General features: G+C 41.8%; 1 protein-coding gene across 6 annotated transcripts in view; it reads left to right on the plus strand.

The window, feature by feature from the left end:
* ANK2 (ankyrin 2) overlaps positions 1–19,130 on the plus strand; it is a 322,811-nt gene that overhangs the window by 12,436 nt on the left and 291,245 nt on the right. For 3 of the 6 annotated variants that reach the window (XM_083459166.1, XM_083459171.1, XM_083459169.1), the window contains exon 1: positions 9,948–10,172. The exons of 2 other annotated variants lie outside the window; for them this stretch is intronic. The gene's annotated coding sequence lies outside the window, so the exon portion shown is untranslated. Of the gene's footprint in view, positions 1–9,939; positions 10,173–19,130 lie in introns of those variants that run through there. One more of the 6 variants, XM_083459178.1, reaches the window with a different exon arrangement.

Below are 19,130 nucleotides of genomic sequence, written 5' to 3' on the forward strand. Positions count from 1 at the left end.
CCATCCCTATGGGTTCTATTTATAGCCCTGTAGCCACAACAAATCCTCTGAAATGTTGAGGAGGATGAGAAATGAATTATTTTTGTTTGCCACCTCCTTAACATTTAACATGCAGGTTTTCTCTTCTGCTATGTATCGGAAAACCTTGGTGGAATCGGACTGACTCCTGCATGCTGCTTTGGTCAGAAATTCCTGCTTAGTTCCAGTATTAGGCTTCAAGTGAGAAGCTTTTATTTTTGTTTCTCCTAGAAGAGTACACAAGGGTGGGTGAGGGGTGAGAGAGGAAATACTGTCATTACTGGAAAGCCACTCTTTTTCCTTGCAAACAGCTGGTGCCTGTGTTAATAAACTCAAGGGCAACTGCTTGCACATACAAAATCAAAAAGAAATGCTCTGTAGCTCTGTGAAAAAATTTCTGTGAAGCTTCTCTGTGTATTTTGGGACTGATGCTTCTTCTGTTGCTGCTGACTGATGAATACATTGGGAATGTGTCCTTGTTGATCCTTGTGGGCCTCTCAGCAGCTTTTTGTACTTATCAGCTCTGCAGGGATGGCCCTTCCATTAGTAGGATGAGGCAAGTCACATCAGGTGGGGAATCTTTGGCCCACCAGATATTGCTGAACTACAGCTCCCATCATCCTTGATTATTGGCCATGCTTTCTGGGGCTGCTGGGAGTTCTCGTTAAGTAAACATTTGGTGGAACAGAAAAAACACAACTACCACCACTGTTCTAAGTAGTCTGGAACAGGGTGTATGGCATTTGAATCTGCTCAGTCCCTTATTTCTTCCTTAGAGGCCTTTCACTGGTACCCTACTTTTTGGGTTAAGGTAAGTGGCAAGTGGGGAAAGGGCCATTTCTTTACTGGTGCTCTTTCAGCTAACTAAGGTGGAATCTACACACACATAAAAACCATTCCGAAAATGATTTTTTAAAAAGCGTTTTAAAAAATACATCCAATTTTCCATAAGGCTCACCATCGCCATCTAGTGTCACATTGTATATTGCACTTAAAACACACTTGAAACATTTTATGTGCAGCTGTATAGCTGAGTCCTAGGTCTAAGATGACTGTTCCTGATAATCTTATCTCTTGGTTATTCACTATTTTTTTAAAAAAAATAATACTCTTGTCACCTTTAACATTGTTTCAGTTTACCTCTCTTTGAACTGGGACTTGCTGAGTTTTTAAATTGGATTTCAAATATTGTAAGCCAGATAAAATGGTAATAAATGATTAAGACACTTTACATATAGATGCAGTTCCCAAAAGAGATGCATATGTTATCCTTCCATGATTAAATTATTGTTTAATTAATCATTGCTGGATGATGTGCTGCTGTAGATGGTATATAAGCTCATGGGAAGGTTCTGTCTTCAATGCTTGATCTGTGATGGCTCATACACAGATGATGATCACCCCATGATGTTGCAGTTGTCAAGTGTTGAATATGCATGTGTGAATGAGCTCATATTCTTTGACAAGAAGGGGAATTTTTATGACTGGATGAAGATCGAGAGAAAAGTAATACGCCACCTTAGCAAAATGTTTGCCTATAAAACGCAACTTCAGAGTTAGCATGCTGAATTTCACACTTTTCTATATGGGAACCCATTTGGAAAAGATGCAGAAGAGGGGGAAAACAAAACTTTTGGATAAGGTTATTATGCTCAAAGTGGCTGCATATGTGGTTCTCCCCGCACTCATTTCATTCTCATAATCAGGTAGTTTAGGCAGCGAGTCGCCCTGAAGGACTCCCAGGACCATCTCCTACAATCCCCCTGCAATGCAGGACTATGCAGCTGTCCCATCTGGGGATCGAACTTGCAACCTGGGCCTTACCAGCACCATGCTCTAACCAACTGAGCTATCCAGAGATATATATAATCCTAATGGAAGTAATAGATAGATCTACAGCCTGATTAATGAATTCACACTTTCTAGTCAATTAAAAAATGTTTCTCAATTTGAATTCACACTTTTTAGTCAATTTAAAAATGTCTCTCATTTAAGTAATAATTAACCAATTCAATGGGTGGTCCTAGGGTTGTATCATTCCATTAGTGGAAGGACTTTATGGGGAAGGGATGTAGCTCAGTGGTGGAACATCTGCCTTGCATTCAGAAGATCCCAGCTTCAGTCCCCGGCATCTCCATGTATGGTCAGGAGAGTTCCCTACTTGAAACCCTGGGGAGCCACTGCCAGTCAGTGCAGACAGTTCTGAGCTGGATAGACCAGTGGTCTGAGTCAATATAAGGCAGCTTCTCATGTTTCTATGACTTCTGCTTATGCAGAAGTCTTCCCTTCCTGCATGCCACCTGAACTGCTCCACTGCCCAATCTGCTCTGGACTTCATTGGATACAACCCCTAATCGTCACCCTTAATGCCTTTTATTTATTTATTAGTTTCTTAAAATGTTTGTATATGTGCTGTGATTTAGCCAAGATGTCACATTCACTTGAAGCACTATATTGCATGATGTGTCAGTGCATACAGATGCCGTACGTATGAGGAAATATTTCATATATTTTTTAAAAAGTGAGGACAAGTGAGCAAGTGAGGACAATCTGAATCATTCTCCATGGACCACTTTTAACCCTTCTGTTCCCCCATTCACTTCTCATGAAGCCACTAGCAATTCAGAGGAAGCATGAAGGACACGCCTCCCAATCCAAGCACTCCCCCTTCTCGATTGGTAGGCCTGCATATTTTGAAAAAGTATTTCCGCATATGTGCAGCATTTAGTGCTTTCCCCCAGCCTTTCGAATCAAGTCACATAGGTCTTTCAGGTCCTTCTCAAGGTACCCTTTGGATATGTTTAATATTTTGTGTGTTCATCCATGCAGGTTGTCCGAAAAGATGACTCAGATGGAGGGAGATGCACTCAGCTATCATTCTCTGGAACCACTGCATCTCCTCCTAAGTGCTTTTTAATCTCATTTACATGACATTTGCTATAGTGCATGCTCTGTAAGAAAGCAAATGGGGTGTGTGATTCAAGCTTCCCAAATTCTACCTATTTGGCTTTGCTAAGAGATATCATGTTACTAATTACCAAATGTTTTACTAAGGCAGCTATCCAAACAATTTTTCATTTGATCATAATCCCCCATTGTTGTTCCTCCTCCTCTGGAAAGTCAGTCCTCACACTCCAGACTCTCAGGAAGTACAGTGGTACCTCGCGTTACATACGCTTCAGGTTACAGTCTCCGCTAACCCAGAAATAGTGCTTCAGGTTAAGAACTTTGCATCAGGATGAGAACAGAAATTGTGCTCCGGCGGCGCGGCAGCAGCAGGAGGCCCCATTAGCTAAAGTGGTGCTTCAGGTTAAGAACAGTTTCAGGTTAAGAACGGACCTCCGGAACAAATTAAGTACTTAACCTGAGGTACCACTGTAGTTGTCTTTTCCAGACTTCCAACATCTAAGCTCCCTTCCCTTCCTTCTGTGCTTCCACTTCAGCTGGATGTGCGGTGCTCAGCCAGTGACTCTGTTTGGTTTTCTCCATCCCTTTTGGATGAGTTAGGTCCAGTTGTAAAATCTGTTTGATTTACAGTTCATCCCCCCCCCCACCCTAAGCATTTTCTCTCTCTAGAAATAAGCCTCATTAAGGCCAGTAGGGTTTACTACCTCATAAACCTTGCAGCACCTAGTTTCACTTGTGAATATGAAAAATCAACCCTGATTATGGTTCTGAGTTGAACAAGGATGGCTTACCCAGGGCACACTTTGGACAGGGGACTGCTTTCTTCATCTAAGGCTAGAAATTGGCTACTGAAGGTGGACTCTGGAGGCAGGGAACTATCAACCTTTGTATTTATTTTTTTGGCTACATACACATCCCACTTTGAATTGCTCAGAGCAGCCTACATTTGTACACAGACTCTCATGCAACCTATTTAGCTTCAGGAATAGAGTCCAAACCACTTCATTGGTCAATTTTTACACTGGGCAGATTTGGCCATCTGCATATAATACAGTAATGTTGCCTAATTTGAACTCAACTTCAATTTTAACTCTTCAATGAAAGGTCTACAAGGCAGGTGGAGGGAGGTGGGATGAAACATCTAGATCTACTGATACAGCTTGGGGTGATTTGAGGTTCAATTTTTTTCCTAATGCATTTACAAGCCACAGTCAGCATTACATTCAAACCACAAGATAATTTGAATTATAGGAAGTTGTAGCTTTCTGATTCTGTTTTACTGCAGGCTCTCTACCAGGATTTAAACAGAAAGAAGTAGCAGCTTCAGTTTCAACTTCCACTTCCCATAAGAGCCAGCAGAGGGTGTCTGGTTCTCTGTATGTGTGTGAGAACATCATTCAAGTTCATTAGCAGGGCAGAAGAGAAATTCTGGTTCACATTTAATTCCATGAAGGCAGAATCATAGAGTTGGAGGGGACCCTGAGGATCATCTAGTCCAGCCCCCGGCAATGCAGGAATATGCAGCTGTCCCTTACGGGGATTGAACCTGTAACCTTAACAGCTTTGGAATTATCAGCACCATGCTCTAGCCAACGGAGCTACTCAGCTTCTACAAGGAATTATTGTAGAACAAAAAGAAATGTGAAACACAAAAGCGAGAGGGGATCAGAGGATGGAGAATAGGAGGAACAGAAACAGACACTACTGAAGTCATTATTGTTGTTGTTGTTGTTGTTGTTGTTGTTGTTGTTGTTCTTGTTGTTGTTGTTCTTGTTGTTGTTGTTGTTGTTATTATTATAAAAACACTTCCAATTGTGATAGCAAGAAGGCAGTTTCAAAATACTATTCATCAGGTATCTGAAGTGGTTTTTGTTTTTTTTAAGAAAGCAGGTATATATGTTTGGATAAAACCCAGGTATAGCATTATCTAAAAAATATTTTTAGCAACAATTTCCAGAGGAGTAGGCTCTCTAGAGGTTTGCCCATGGGGGAATGTGGTTCTTCAGTGCTGCTAAGGCTTCACCATTAGAAGTGCCCTCCATTGTCTCTCTAGACAGACAGATGACAGTGACAACAGCATTGCAACAATTCACAGTGCTGTTGCTGCAGAAAAAAACAAGTTTTGTGACATCAGCACATTGGAATAGAATAAAACTTTGTTGTTTAAAGCCATAGGCCACCACAATATAAATACACCGAACAATCAATTTAACATATTCAGCAAACAAATATACATGCAAAAATAAAAATCATACTAACATACTGAGCGTTTGCATCTGATGAAGTGGACTCAAATCTTTGCATCATGAATGTGTCATCATGAATTCATTTGTCTTTAAGGTGCTACAAGTGTATTAGTTGGCTCTGCAATAACAGCTTATCAGACAAAAGTGAGCAAGAGGAATCAATGGGTACAATGCATGAGAAGCCAGTAAGGGTTAGTCAGACATCGGCATAGCTAAATCGAACACAGTAATGAAATGATTCAGGTGGGAGAGGAGGCTCAGCATCAACACCTGCTTGAACTGGGAGCGGGGTGTTGGTTGTTTGCAGTCTAAATATGCAATGAAAGTACATCCAGAAAGGCCTCCATCTGCTATTTTACCATTGTATTACCAACCCAGTATACCGGAAGGAGCGTCTTCACCCTCATCGTTCTACCCGGATACTGAGGTCCAGTGCCGAGGGCCTTCTGGCGGTTCCCTCACTGCGAGAAGCAAAGCTACAGAGAAGCAGGCAGAGGGCCTTCTCAGTAGTGGCACCCGCCCTGTGGAACGCCCTCCCATCAGATGTCAAAGAGATAAACAACTACCTGTCATTTAGAAGACATCTGAAGGCAGCCCTGTTCAGGGAAGTTTTTAATGTGTGACATTTTAATGTATTTTTAGTCTTTGTTGGAAGCCACCCAGCCAGATGGGTGGGGTACAAATAATAAATTATTATATTATTATTATAACCCACCATCTCCATTCTCCAGTCTCTAGAAATGGTCAGCCCTACCGACTTTGCAGGGGGAAATTCCCCAATATTGAGGAAGGTTCTACAGCTGGAAGGGGAATGCAGTGCCCATTTATCAGGGAGTATTGTTGACCAGGCTAAAAACAAAGTGCTAGAGCAGCTTCTTACCTTGCAACTGTGAATGGGAAATGGAAGCTCATCTCTCAATTTCTCTCTTGGCGTGATGCCTGTCAGGTGAAAAGTGGCAATCTGTTAATGTGAGGCTGGTAGAAGGGAGACGGATAAGTTTGTAGTGTGCAAGTGAGCAGATGCATCATTGAGACACCAGTTTTCTATCCCTGATGTATGCATTTGACCAGTCTAATAATATGAGAAAGTTGTTCTCATATTGTAATGTAATTCACAAGCTTAGAACAAATGCATTGGAACTGATTACTGTCAAACTTAGGTTCTTTTCCAGTTGAGTTTCCATATCTTAAACACTGATGTTTATGCATAGACTTCAGAAGACAGAAGTGTGTCTGGCCACAAAGATATATGTTCATTGATCTCTTAGCAACGTTTTAAAAACAGGAATACTTCTGATAAAGTAGGGACATAATGTGCAATGCAGTCACAATTACATGTTCTATGGTTCATTTTGTTCCACAGTATTTCTAATTGTGTGTTTTGTATTTGCTATTTTAATTGCATTTTTTAAACAGCTGGGAACTTGAATCTCAAAATAAATTGTATCATGCTAGTCAGCTTCTGCAATCACAGTTGCAGGGACTGTTCTACATGTAGGCTCACCCCATTATTAGCTATCCAGTGGCATAGACAGGGAGGGAGGATTATACTTGCAATATTTTTTTAAAAAAATCCCCCAGTAACATTTGTATATGAATTGGTTGCACTCTGAACATGTTTGTAGTCTGATTTCATCCACTTAAGTTATGCCCTTCCAGTTCAGTACTATGTGTTCTCCTTTCCTCTTTCATTTCAGTTCCTTGAACAATCACAATCCAACATTATGTGTTCTGAGAAAAACAACCCTCAAGATTTATTGTGTGGCTGCTTGAGTTTCTGTTTCCAAAGAAAAGGAGCTTCCTTTGAGCTGCATTCAGCAAACTCCCTTTCTCACCGGAACTATGCCAGAAGATGGCATTGCTGTATGCTGATTCCCCATCTCCATTGCAACAAGTCATTAAGAGCTAGTCGAAAGACTGCACTTTGAAAGTCCATTAGTGTGACTCAGGCTAACAGGAAATTTGCCTTCATATCTCTCATCAAGGGCAATCCCATTAAAGGCTCCAAGACCTGCAAGATGTTGGATGGGCTTTTTGTTTTTGTTTTCTTATTGGTACATGAATAAAAAAAAAGAGCTCATATTACAAGATACCATTGAGCCCTTAATAAGCTGAGTGCTTTAGAAGCTGCAAGTATGGAAAATGAACACAAGTGGCAAATGCTCAGACATTTTCCTCCTCATTTATTGCCAAGCCTTAGAGTCTGTTGTCTCCCACCCCACAAACAAACAAACATCAACATGAGATTATGGAGATTTTATCTCAAATCTCTTTAAAGGTGTGGTTATACATGTTAACCCTGAGAATATATAGAGTTCTGAAAAGCAACTTCATTTCAGAACAGTTCAGCCTCTGTAATCTCAGTAGATGTTTATGTGTGTGGTATTCAAAGGTACAAAACAAAAATTTAAAAAATCAGGTACAACTATAAAATCAAACTTCCGTTAGATGCCTGCTGGAATAAGAAAGACTTCAATAGGTGCCAGGAGTCGAATAGGGGTGGGGGCTTGTCTGACCTCAACTGGAAGAGTTACATAAAATTGGGCCCACAGTACTAAACACACATCTCTTGGCAGAAATAAGCTGATCATAGCAATGGGGTATCATTAGCAGTGATTCCTCCAAAGACCTCAGTGAGTGGGTAGGGATATCAGGAACTAGGCAGTCCTTGAAGAATCCTGGGCCCAATTTGTTAAAGGCCTTGTAAATTAATACAAGAACCTTGAACCTGGGCATATGAGCAGCCAGCCAGTGCAAACTTTGAAGCCCCAGGGTTACATACTGGTGATAACCTGTTGCCATCAACAGTTTAGCTGCAATGTTTTGCACAAGCTTGAACTTCCAGGCCAAGACCAAGGGTAGCGCCATGTTGTAATAATTGAGTCTTGAGGTTACCAAGAAACTGGGGGAATGTGTTTCATGTTCTTTGACACAGCTGCAGCTGTACCAGAAACTAATATTCCACCCTATCTCCATCCAGTGGAATTATATTGAAGAAGAGGAGTGGCAGTGTAGTATCACCAATTAAAACACTTTTTGCTGTGTAAGAGACTGAACGTCTCCAACTGAAGGCACTTTAAAATTGTGGGAATTCTGGCATAAACGACTTGGCATAATGTTACATTCCTAACCCCTGCTGCTGTCTGGTTCTACAGCACACTCAGAGAGCCAGCCAAGGTCCCACTTCTGAGGAAATTGGAACATTTTTTGTACTAATAGTTATTATCATTGTAAGTAAATTCTTGAGCTTTTGGTTGGGGTAGTAAATAAAGGAGGCTGCAAAGCAACTCTGTGTTTTATCCCAGGCATAACTGTGTTTGTAGTGATTAACTATTAATAACAGGCAATAATACATTTGAGCTAGTAAGTCTTCAGGCACAATCTTACGCATGCTTACTCCAGATTAAGTTCTATTGAGTTTAAGGGCTTCCTCCCAGGTATCCTTGCATAAACTGATACAGACTTGCAGACTGCATCATACCTTAGAAAAATGAATATGATTTATTTATTTATATATATGCACAGGATGGCTTTCCACAAAAAGCTCAAGGTTCCTTACATAACTGTAAAGATGCTAAAACAAAACCAGCCATTAAAAGTAGTGAAACAATAAATAAAGGGATCCATAAAGCATATTAAATTGTCATACTAGATGGAAAAGTTTTTAAAATGAAAATATACTTGCTTTCTTGTGGAGCTTGCATTTGCAGTGTCTGATTTGTTATGGTTTGGCCTTGCTGCTGGTTCCGTGCATAAACTTTAAACATAGCAACCTACCTCTATCCAGTGGAATTCAACTGAGGAAGAGGAATGGCAGTGTAGTGTCACCAAGCAAGATGCTATTCCAGCCATAGGCAGACTCGGCCCTCCAGTTGTTTTGGGACTACAATTCCCATCATCCCTGACCACTGGTCCTGCTAGCTAGGGATGATGGGAGTTGTAGTCCCAAAACATCTGGAGGGCTGAGTTTGCCTATGCCTGTGCTATTCCCTGTGTAAGAGACTGAATGTCTCTGCCTGAAGGCACGTTGAGCAAGTATAGTCTTCAGGTGTAATTTATTGCTATTTTAAACTATTGCTTTCATTCAGTGGATGGCCTGAATAAAAAACTGCTTCAGCCTTCCATATAAACTGCAACAGTCTTCAGTGATTTCTCTCTTTTTCTAATTGGGATAATTTGAAATTATGAAAGGGAAGAGTCATAACACGAGCACTGTTTAATTAATTACTGACAGCAGAATGCTAAGAAAGCCTACTCAGAAGTCATTCTCGCTGAATTTAGTGAGACTTGCACAGGGAATATTGTGCCATGAGAAATTCCAGTATGATTTCTTGGGTGTGGGTTAAATGATTTCTTGGGTGTGGGTTAATGTGAGGCACCCATTTCCCCTCAAACTGTACTTCTCTTTTGTCTCTCCTAATTTATGGGAATCCCGTAAGGTGCTTGATAAGTTGTATAATTGTTTTTGTATGTTTTTCCTTACTCCAAATCTCACCACAGCCACAAACCTCCTTTCCATGGACTTGAACCAGTCACTCTTTGCATTCCCTCACCAGACTGTTATCAGCATAAATTAGATATGGATAGTAAAGTAATGGCTGCATTCTCCAGATTCCTTTATTCAGTGCATATATTCAGGATTCATATATGCCATATGATTTGCCCTCTCCAAACTGCAAGCTGGAGAGAGGAGGAACAGCCTCCTTGCTTTCTCACTCAGACAGCCTGATACCTCCCAGCTGCCAAGTATAAACGCAGCTGAAGAGAGTTAGACTGACTGCCAGAAGCTGGTGTGTTCTGGAAGCACAGCTACATTCAAGGGAAGAGATCATGCAGTGCTATATGGCCAGCAGGGACTGGCCAGAAGGAAGCACATGGATTACAGTAAAAGAGCTGTAATAGGAAAGTCTGCTATCTCTGACATCAGTTTGCAAGAGAGCCTGGAGGCTTTTCTCCGCCAAGAGGTGTCACAGCGAGGAGGGAGACTGGCTGGGGTTGGCAGTGAGTTGGCTGTATTTTTGTCTTAAGGGAGGATTTGGTGGTTGGGAGGCTAATTTCTTGAACAAATACTCGGTGCTGCTCTAGCAGTTGAATATACTTGATTGTGAGTTTACTTGCCTTGATTTCTAAACTTGCTTTGAGAGGAGCTTCTCTTCTGTTCAGGAAATATTCTATTCTGCGGCTCAGATTTTGCTCTGAGTGCATGTTGTTGTCAGGAAGGGGTGACTGCAGCTAGGGATGAAGAGTTGATAGCTGAGGTTTTGGGGGAAGGGAAGCACAAGTGTATGTTTGTGGAATGAGGTGGTGCAAAAGTGGAGGGAGAAACTTGATTAGATGCTAGTGCAGTCCTAACTCTCTACTCAGACATAAGCTGCACTGAGTTCAATAGGCTTATTTCCAGGTAAGTGCATATGTTCCTTTACCAGAGGACCGTTATACCAGCACTGGTATTTGCTTGTATGAACAATAATTTGAGCTGCCTTGTATTTTGGGAGTGTTTCCCCTTCACATCCACAATGCTGCTAAAGGGATAACAATCACATGAACTGAGGCAATTTACTGCATCTCATTAAATTCTTTTAAAGTTTTTTAAAATTCTTATTATGAGCCATATGCTTTAGTGGTTTGGCAATTAATGCTGATTAATGGGCCTTCAAGGACAGCTGAGGTTACATGTCCCAGGGCCAGCATGAGGCAGACTGAGGCAACTGCTTCAGGTAGCAGATGTTGAAGGGTGGGGAACAGTGGTAGGGTGCTGGCAGGTAGGGCTGTGGGCCACATAGCCTGCCCTGTAGTGCAGTGAAGGATGCTGTCCTGTTGCCACAGTTGGAAGTAATGGTGAGCTGGCAGTCCACTCTGCTTTCGTTCATGGAATAGGAGGGATGCCATTTTGTTTTCCACCTTAGGCGTCAACATTTCCTGGCAAGCCCAACATATCTGCCAGGGTTATGGCTGAGACTAGAGAGTGGGGAGAAGTGATCTGAATGGGGCCATATAAAGAAGTTTGAGATTTTGTAGTGGACTACTGTTGCTCTTGGAGATTGATACCTGTACTGCATTGTATCAGTATCTGTACTGCTCCCTTCTGTTTAGTTAGCTTATTTGTTAATTAAACAAAAGGCACCAGGACCCTCTCTCCCCAAATGAGCTGATTCTGTGAGAGGTTTTCCTCAGCAAAAGCATTTGCACCACTGTCTCACATAGAATGTTTCTGTTGATGGCATATTGGATTTTTTAAAAATATATAGCACATTTTTGATATGTTATCATAATTTAATTAATACCCAAGAATATGTTCAATGTTCTTTCGCCTGTCAGATGATAGAAATATGACCTTGCCCTGTCAATCCCTTAGCAGAGAGTACAGAGACACTTTCTGATAATGACCTTTCTTCTACACTTGTAAATGGGCAATTATGTCACTTCAAGGGCAGGGCTAACGATGTACTTGTAGTTGATGGAAACATGAAGCTTGTCTCTGTCCATGATTTCAACTGCTTGCTGTTGGGGGAGCCTGTTTAGAAGGTTGGTACTTGGTCCAATATAATCCTCCTCTTCCTCTGAAGCATCTCTGAATCAGGTCTCACCCACCCACCCAGACTGCCAAAGATACCTTCTCAAATAACACTGGAATATTATCTGAATAAAGGTTAATGAGGTATGAGGTTTGGGTATTCTATATGTATCCTCATTTTCTTCTATAAAAGCCCTCAAAGCAGGTTATACATGCAAGCAGCCTGTATTAACGTTACTGAGTCAAAGTGTCAAGCCCCATTGATATGATGAGTATAAAACTGCACCCCTGTGGGTATTTACTTGTGAGTAAGCCTTGTGAACTCCCTTGGTCTTACTGCGGAGTAAATGTGCATAGAATTAGGCTGCAAATTTCCTAATGTAAATCATTAGGACTTGGCTAACTTATGCCTATTGTCATTATGCCTATTGTCTTTGTTCTGTTTCCTAGTATGTTTATAAGAAAAGGCCAAATTGCCATAGCTACATAGTTTTATTTTAAGAGACCTCTTGCATTCATAGGGCTATTAATTTAGGCAATATTAACATGAAGAGAAAAAGTGCTGAATGTGTAATTGAAAGAAGCTCTGAAATAGAATTGGGGGGGGGGGGAAATCAAGGAACATGGTGCAAATTAAAAAGTCAACTTGAAGCTGGGTTTAGACCTGACCACCCCTGTCTGATCAATTCTGAAGGTTGGCAAGGCTTGTTAAAAAGGATTCTGAAATTTGAATTAAGTGAAAGTATTCTCTGTCTGTGCATAGGCGCCGACTCCATGGGGCCTGAGGGGGCCCGAGCCCCCTCAAAAATTTGTTGGGGGGGGGGCTCTGCCCCCCCAATAATCTCGGGCGCCCCTCCAGCAGAGCGCCACCGCCGCCCCTCCACCAGCCCAAAATGCACAGGGTCGGGCTGCATGCCTCCTGCCCTCCCTCCCGAGCAAAAGCTCCACCCAATTTCCTTCGGAGCTGATTAATAGGCGCAGCACGCTCTCCCCTATTCGCTCACGAGGAGGCGGCACCACTTTATCTGCATATTCATGAGCTTATTTATTATTCATGAGCTTTCGCGTGCTCCCCCAATATTTTTTATAAGTCGGCGCCCCTGTGTCTGTGTAAGATTGTCTAACGGAAAGCAATAAACCTGAGACAAACTATCATTTTATCTTGTTGGTTGATTCAAGGGATTGTTTTATTATAAATCTTTATTGGAGTATTGTTGGATTATTTCACTGTTGGCTACATTCACTTTACTCCCAAGAGTTGTAAGTGTTGATGCAACCCCGATCCATTTTTCAAATGTACACATTAAGTGACATTGATATAATATGATAAATTACCACTTGTAGACAATATCTGGGTTTGTGAACTGCAGTATAATTACAGAGCTATTCTAGGCCCAGGAGTATCAGCAGCGTTGAAAGATGCTGAAAAGACTGTTGCTGGCTTCTGGTCTGTTGCTTGCATCTTGTATAGAAATAGCTATTTCATTTGAAACTATTTTTTAGGCTACATCTCAATTTAATAACTCCCAGAGCTCCTAAAAAGAATAATAGTTTTCATTTTTTTCCTAACTCAAAACAAAAGCAGTATATAATATGTATGTAAATTTGCATGCAATTTTAGAACAATAGAAGCAATAAAATAGTTAACAGTAAATACCAAGCAAATCTATAAAACATTAATCAGCACCAGTAAAAATTAGCTCAGAAGACATGCTGGAAGGCCTAAGCAAATAAATATGTTTTTGTAAGGCACTCACGGGCTTATCACAACCGTCATCTTAAACTATAGTTCAAAACAAACTATTGTTTAGTATGAATGAGCTGTATGCTAAACATTTCTCACGGCTTTTCTTCCATACTCCTGCTACACAAGGGTGGAGCAGAGCCCGGCTTGTTGTGCCATCTGAACTGACACTTGTGCTTTGTTTCCTCCTAACAAACCATGAGTGGCAAGCCAAGAATAAACCTTGGTTGCTGCTTATATTTTGCTTGGAGGTAACAAACGATGAGCCCAGATTCGTATGATACAATAAGGCAGGCTCTGGCTTCTTTGGTCTGCAGTTCAGCAGGGGTGGGTGAGGGGTGCCAGTGGAACATTTAAGCAATGTGCACCAGCATGATTTGTGAACTGGTTGATCTATGCTCTCATCCTGGACCCAGGTGGTATTAGTGGTGCTTAGTGCTTGGGGCAGGAATTTTAGTTGCCTCACAGGAATGTTTAACTGGTGGTCTTGCCTTGCAAAAAAGGTTATGGGAGAATGTGATGCTAATGACCAATACCAAGATGAAGGTCTAGCAGGCTTGTGTGTTGAGCACGCTGTTTTATGGTAGTGAGCTTATACCCACCTGGAGTGACACCCCAGTGCCTTCCACATATGCTGTTTCAGGAAGATTTTGCACATCACATGGCAGGACACAGTCTCAAAGCCCTCATTTCCAGCATGTTCATACTCCTGTCACAGTGATGTCTATGCTGGCTCGGTCATGTATACAGAATGGAAGATGGCAGGATCTCTAAGGACATGCTCTGCAGGCAGCTGGCTTTAGGCACCAGGCCCATTGGTGGATCAACACTGGATTGCAAAGATGTCTGCAGTTGTAACATGAAAGTTGGCAGCACTAACCCCCACCTTGTGCGAATCCCTTGCAGACAGCTGCAGCACCTGGAGACAATCAGTCAGGTTGTGTATCCATAGCAGTGACCAAAGGAGGAATGATCACTGGGAGGAGCACAAAAAGAAGAAATGCATTGGTGCACCTGCATCAGCACAACTGGATGCTTTCATCTGCCCCAGCTGCAAGAAACATGAAATTTTATATATATATATATATATATATATGCAGGTTTTGGTGTCTTCGGGTGTCTTCCCGTGTAAGAGTTGGGGTGTCTAGGCGACGTTTCGACGAGGTCTCACTCGTCATCTTCAGGCTGGTGCTTTCGGCTTCTGCATTAGTCATGGGGGCTAGCTGAAATGCAGGTCACAGATAAATTACAGACACCATCCAGTAGCCAAACCATAGTGGCACCTCCGGATGCTGCACCCCCCTGCAATCCCTACACAGATCTGGCTGGCACAGGGCACAAAACCACAGCTCGCCCCTATACACGAAGCCAAGCCAGAGCACAACTAAGTGCAGTACAGCCATCTTCTCAGAAAAACTCTTCACAAGCTCAAGAGGTCAAGACACGAAAGCTTTAGCAACTAATCCACACCTAATGACCCTCCTAAGTGGTACTCAGAATATCACTCAAGAAATCACTCAAGATATCCCTCAAGTAATTAATGAACAAAAGAAGAAAAGGCACACTAACCTGGGAACTTCCTCTCTGCCCAGAACGTTGGTGGCTATACACCACACCCCTCAACAGTATTTATAGGAACTCAAACACTGAGATCCTGCTCTGTTCCAGTAACAAGAAGCCGAAAGCACCAGCCTGAAGATGACGAGTGAGACCTCGTCGAAACGTCGCCTAGACACCCCAACTCTTACACGGGAAGACACCCGAAGACACCAAAACCTGCATTCCTGTACCCGTGAAAATCTACGAAAGCATATATATATATATATATATATATATATATATATATATATGGTTTTGGTGTCCTCGGGTGTCTTCCCTTGTTCACAACATGAACAAGCGTGACGACACGTCCCGCCTGCCAGACATCTGGAAATTAGCCCTCCCCACAAAAACCGACACCAGATCCAGAGGCACACAGAACGCCACCACCAATCAACCACACCAGACCCAAACCCAGACCCTCTCCACAGATAAATTACAGACACCATCCAGTAACCAAACCATAGTGGCACCTCCGGATGCTGCACCCCCCTGCAATCCCTACACAGATCTGGCTGGCACAGGGCACAAAACCACAGCTCGCCCCTATACACGAAGCCAAGCCAAAGCACAACTAAGTGCAGTACAGCCATCTTCCCAGAAAAACTCTTCACAAATTCAAGAGGTCAAGACACGAAGGCTTTAGCAACTAATCCACACCTAATGACCCACCTAAGTGGTACTCAGAATATCACTCAAGAAATCACTCAAGATATCCCTCAAGTAATTAAGGAACAAAAGAAGAAAAGAACACTAGCCTGGGAACTTCCCCTCTGCCCAGAACTTTTGAGGCAATACACCACACCCCTCTACAGTATTTATAGGAACTCAAACACTGAGATCCCGCTCTGTTCCAGTAACAAGAAGCCGAAAGCACCAGCCTGAAGATGACGAGTGAGACCTCGTCGAAACGTCGCCTAGACACCCCAACTTTTACACGGGAAGACACCCGAGGACACCAAAACCTGCATTCCTGTACCCGTGAAAATCTACGAAAACATATATATATATATATATATATATATATGAGAACAACAGCAGCATATCATTTTGGGCTTCCAAAAAGGGAACTCCCTTATTTCAAGTCCTTTTGAATAAATTATCATCACATTTCCCAGGCATCTCAGGTCACATGACGCAGCTGCCTTACTAAAATCTAAGAAGATTTGGGTCTGGCTATAGTGACAAAAGTGAAAAACTGCCTTAGAGCTCCATCGATGCCACCTTGAGTTTCATGATGCAAGAAAGGTGAGATATACATGTCCTAAATAAATAAAATCTGTATAATTTAATAAAATATTTCTGTAAGTGCTTGGACCTTCCAGCATTTCAGCTAGCCCCCATGACTAATGCAGAAGAGCACGGTAGGAGAATATTCTTCATCTTTGCAATTAAATTCTGTATCCGTTGAGAGTCTCTGTTGGTAACATTTAAGTACTGGGGGCGGCAGGCAGAGAGAGAAAGAGAAGCACAAGCAGTTATCTCACGTAGTATAAACAAGGCAGCAGACATAAGTTAATGCTAATGTGTCCACAGCTTGAGCCAAAAGCTTTTCAGGGTTATTACAACACACTGGGCATGCAGCCCATCCATCTAAATGTCTAAATTGCATTAAAGTTATGGATTGCCCTTTGTACTCATCTGCAGATGTGGGGCCCACTGCTACTGTTTTTGTAGAGACTTGTGGATGCTTTGGGGTGGGTTGGTATGATGTCAGAGCCGATATTTCATGCACTGAATTAGGTAGTGATTTTCAGATAAGTGCTGAAACCAGCTTCTTTGCTAATCTGAAGTAAAAGAGAATCTTCCTTTAAAGCAGAACTTAGGAAGGCTGCTTTATCCATGCGGGGACAGAATATACAGGTGGTACCTGGTTTTGCGTGGAGGCTTCAGGATGTAGTATTTGCCTGTGGAGGAGGCACATGTAAATAAATAGCTGCTAATTAAAAAGAAAGAAAGCACATCCATCTATAAAGTATTTAGTCACACACACAAAATGAAATTAACCTTTATCACAAGTGTTGTACTAAGGAACTCCTCCTTTAAAGGCACTTTATATTTTAAACCACTTTTAAAGGTTAATCATTTGTTTGTGAGTTTTGTTGTTTTGGAAATATGAATTAATGTTTTTATTACTGGGCTATAAAGCTAACATCGTCATGGTGCAGATGCAAAGCAGGAAACGAAACAGCCATTTGTATTTCATTCAGCTAAAACATATGCTTATAAATGGATCATTAATTTTTACTTGCTCTAACTTCCACGCCCCTAATTCATGCGTATCATGCCATCCATGGATTGCAGTCCATTCAGTACCTGATAAACACCCCTGTGCCTAGGTGGACTGGATATGGGATTTATCAAGAACTTTGAAAGGATGCCGTACTGCTCAGTGATGGAGGCAGAGCATGTACTTTCTGTGTTGAATGTTCAGTATTAGGTCCCTCCAGATATGAATGAGAGATACCCCAGCAACAGTGGCAAAGGTGGGCAGAGCCACCACAGGCTTCCGTTGTCTGAGGCAGCTGCTTCAGTCTGCCTCATGGGTGGGCTGGCCCTGCTTCTGGATTACGGCCGATTGTCAGAGGCAATAGCAATTGTCCACCAACATCTGTGGGCACAACATTGGCTGACATTACAGAGCTAGAGGGGCTGATGGGCTGACTTGACATAAGGGATCTTCCTATGATATGCTGTCTGTAGACAACACACATTTGACAAGTCTGGCTTTTTTATCCCATCTTTTCTCCAAGGAGCTCAGATGGCATTAATCACACTTGCATTAATTGTGTTTGTGAAACAGTCGCCGAAGCTGTTCTTAAGAATAAGCACTGCAGTGCCACAGATGAACATGAGTATATAAACTACATCTTCATAATTTTAGTATGAGGTGGAGTTTTAGGACCACTATAGAGCTCATGCTGAAAGTGAAAAAGGCAAGAGGGCACAGTTTTTCTGTGCAAGGAATTTGTCATATTTTGCATTGCCACGCAAATAGTGATCAACAGACCAAAAAAGCACTGCTAAGAAAGCAACATGCACAAACCTGTTAAAAGTGGTACAAAACTAACAAGGCTTAGTAGTGTATAGAGCCAGTGTAATACACACATTAATGAAGTGCATTATAAAGCAATTGAATTGGCATTTGCCTTTAAATTGAGCCAATGATTCCTAACAAAGGGAGAAGGTTATTTTCAGTCTTTTGAGTTTTGATTCAGGTACTGCCAGCCAAACACTTAAAAAGGTGGCTTTTTCTGTTCTTTGTGCTCATGTAGACGGCACAGATCTTTGGAATGCTTATGACATAGTGTAGCCTAAAGGATAACAGTCTCCTTCATTTGCATGAATACTAAGGACACTGCAGTGCCTTGTCTAGGGGTGATGGGTAACTTAGATTCTTTCTCTGTTTTTTTTGAACCAAGTCTGGTGTGGAATGAATGGCCCTTTCATGTTTAATTACTTCTGTCCCTGACTCTTGTCCCACATACACTTTTAAGCCAGTTGTAGTTACAATACTGTTCATGAGATTAATAAATAAAACTTGTGAGATGTATAGGCAGCATTCAGATGTCATGTTATTGATTGTTCAACCATGCTTTATGGTCCTGGTTTGAAGGACTCACTTGAACCTTTGTTCTGTTAAGCCAAGGGAAGGGAAGAAAGGACCACATTGGCACAGAGTTTATTTCCAGTTCCCCAGATTATGGTTTGGATTCCCCACCTCTGATTTAGTAGATCAAAACATGACATATGAATGCAGCCACTGTATATCCTAGTGCTTTAGATCTATGCCAAAAGGCAGTACAGTACTGTAAGAATGGCCCAAGAGCCATGGTTGTCTGTCTTTGGACGTAGGATGAACTCTGTAGCAAAGATAAAACAGAACTAACAGCTCTGCTTTTCTGTATGGTATGGTATGGTATGGTATGGTATGGTATTGTATTGTATTGTATTGTATTGTATTGTATTGTATTGTATTGTATTGTATTGTATTGTATTGTATTGTATTATGTGGTTTCTTATCCTTCAACACAGGCCTCTGCTAAAACTAATCCCCAGTGTGAACTGAACCTGCCATGCCTTCTCTCATCTCCACACCTCC

This window comes from Podarcis liolepis, assembly GCF_965112155.1.
Source record: "Podarcis liolepis genome assembly, chromosome: 9".
NCBI classification, from domain to species: Eukaryota; Metazoa; Chordata; class Lepidosauria; order Squamata; family Lacertidae; genus Podarcis; species Podarcis liolepis.